Source organism: Oratosquilla oratoria, chromosome 29, assembly GCF_046742065.1.
Source record: "Oratosquilla oratoria isolate Oo_2021 chromosome 29, ASM4674206v1, whole genome shotgun sequence".
NCBI lineage: Eukaryota > Metazoa > Arthropoda > Malacostraca > Stomatopoda > Squillidae > Oratosquilla > Oratosquilla oratoria.
In genome coordinates this window covers 51,428,769-51,431,268 of record NC_134805.1, presented here as the reverse complement: position 1 = coordinate 51,431,268, position 2,500 = coordinate 51,428,769, and the positions used below count along the sequence as shown (strand labels likewise).

General features: G+C 41.0%; 1 protein-coding gene across 3 annotated transcripts in view; it reads left to right on the top strand.

The window, feature by feature from the left end:
- Positions 1 to 2,500, top strand: part of LOC143040767 (solute carrier organic anion transporter family member 74D-like) — a 291,921-nt gene that overhangs the window by 246,511 nt on the left and 42,910 nt on the right. The gene's annotated exons all lie outside the window — the stretch shown is intronic.

The window sequence follows — 2,500 nt, the reverse complement described above, 5'->3', positions numbered from 1 at the left end:
ATGTGTCCAAACCATCCCAATAGTCTTTAATCAGCCCTATCTCCCAACTCTCTTACCACCCCCGTTCTCCTCCTCACCTCATTTCTCACTCTATCCAGCCTAGTAACTCCTATCATACTTCTCAGGCACCTCATCTCAAACACATTCAAACTCCTTCTCTCTTCCTCTCTTATGTTCCATATTTCTGCCCCATACAGTGCTGTTGGCACAATCACTCCTTTATATAATCTTCTTTTAATATCCATTCCCAAATGTATATTTCTCATTACACTTTTTGATACCCCAATACATTTACTCGCTTCTCTCATCCTCCATTTTACCTCCATCTCCATTCTTCCCTATCCTGCCACATTCGCACCCAAGTATCTAAAACTATCCACTTCCTCCAGTCTCTCTCCTTTTATATTCACTTCCAGTCTGCTGCCACTTTCTCCCCTTGTACATCTCATCACCTTACTTTTACCCACATTTATCTTAAACTTCCTTTCTTCGCATACCTTCCCAAATTCTGTCTCTAACTTCCTCAATCCCTCTTGCTACAAGCTCAGTATCGTCAGCAAACAACAACTGGATTATCCCCCACTTTTCTCCATTTTCTTTAACCATCTCCAATCCCTGACCCACTACCCTTACATTTACCTCTCGCACCACCCTATCCATGTATAAGTTGAACAGCCAGGGCGACATAACACATCCCAGGCGAAGTCCCGCCTTTACCTCAAACCACTCACTCTCTCTATTTCTAATCCTAACACAAGCTTTACTACTCTCGTAATTTTTTTTTTACTGCTCTTAAAAACTTTCCCTCTGTCCCATATATATGCAATATCTCCTACAGTGCCTTCCTGTCTACCCTGTCATAAACCTTTTCCAGATCCATAAAAGACCCCAAAAAACATCCTTATCTTTTCCTATAGCTTTCTCACATGTCTGTCTTACCACAAAAATCTGATCTACGCAACCTCTACCTATCCTAAAACCATACTGTTCCTCACCAATTACTCCCTCTGTTCCTCTCCTAATTCTCTCAATCAAGGTCCTCCCGTAAGTCTTCCCAACTACATTTAACAAGCTCATTCCTCTGAAAATACTACGATCACACTTGTCTACTTCTCCCTTGTAAAGCGGAACTATACAGGCACTCCTCCAGTCCTCCGGCACTCTACCCTCTCATAAACAAACATTAAATAACATCACCAGCCATTCCACTATCACTATACATCCTTTTTTCAGAAATTCTGCATTACATCCATCCAACCCATGTGCCTTACCTGCTCTCATCATCACAACTGCCTTCACTTCATCTTTCCTTATTTCTATTTCATTTTCCTTACTCATCACGGTCATTATCTTAGCACTTCCCACTGCAACTACTTTTTCCTTCCTATCCTCCTTTACATTTCGCAACTTCCTAAGATACTCTGCCCATCTTCCTCTTATTACCTTCTTTTCCATTATCATCTTTCCGTCTGCACCTTTTTACCTTTTCTTCTCTACTTGATTCGCCTCCTCTTCCTCGTTTAATTTCTTTCCAAATAATTTTTATTACCTTCAAAATTTTCTGTCATACTCTTACCCCATTTCACATGTGCTCTTCTCTTTGTCTCCTTTATCTTATGCTTTACTTCTCTCTTTTCTTTGTACCTCTCATATGATTCCCTCGTCCTATTTTATAACCAATCTGTGAAAGCTCGCTTCTTCTCTTCTACAACCTTCTTTATTTCCTCATCCCACCACTCACTACCCTTCCTTCTATTTCCTCCTATCCTCCTTGTTCCACACACCAACTTTGCACACCTTGTGACTCCTCCTTGAACCATCCCTATTCCTGTTCCACTCCTAGTTCTACTCTATCCTTGACTCCCTCCCACTCTTCTCTCAGCTTCTTTTTGTACTCATTCTCCTTTTCTTTCTCATTTAAGTAGCTCACTCTAAGCACCTCCTTATCTCTTGTCCTTTTCCTCTTTCTCCATCTATCCTCCACTCTCAACTTACCTTCCAACAAAAAAAGATCTGATACTCGTATTTCCCTACTCTTTCCCCTTAGAACATGTACATCCTTAACACTTTCTACTATACTCCTCGTTACCACTATGCAGTCCATTAACGCTCTATTTACCACCCTTCCATCCACCACCTTCTCCCATGTGTACTTATGCTTGTCTTTCTTCCAAAACACTGTATTTGCTATTATCAAATCTCCACCATCAACTCTCCACTTTGATTCTTTCCTGGAACTCCACACTTCCCAACCACTCCATCTATTGGTTCATTTCCTACCCTAGCATTAAAATCATCCAATACCACTACATTGACATTTCTCCCTAATCCATCTATGCACTCATTTAGATATATCCAAAAAGCCTCCCTTTCCTCTACACTCTTCTCACTACCAGGCCCATATGCAATTACAAAAACCCACATCTCCCTTTCCAGTTTCACTTTCATCCACATTAACCTTGAAGAAACCTCCCTCGACTCCACTACATGCTTACCTATA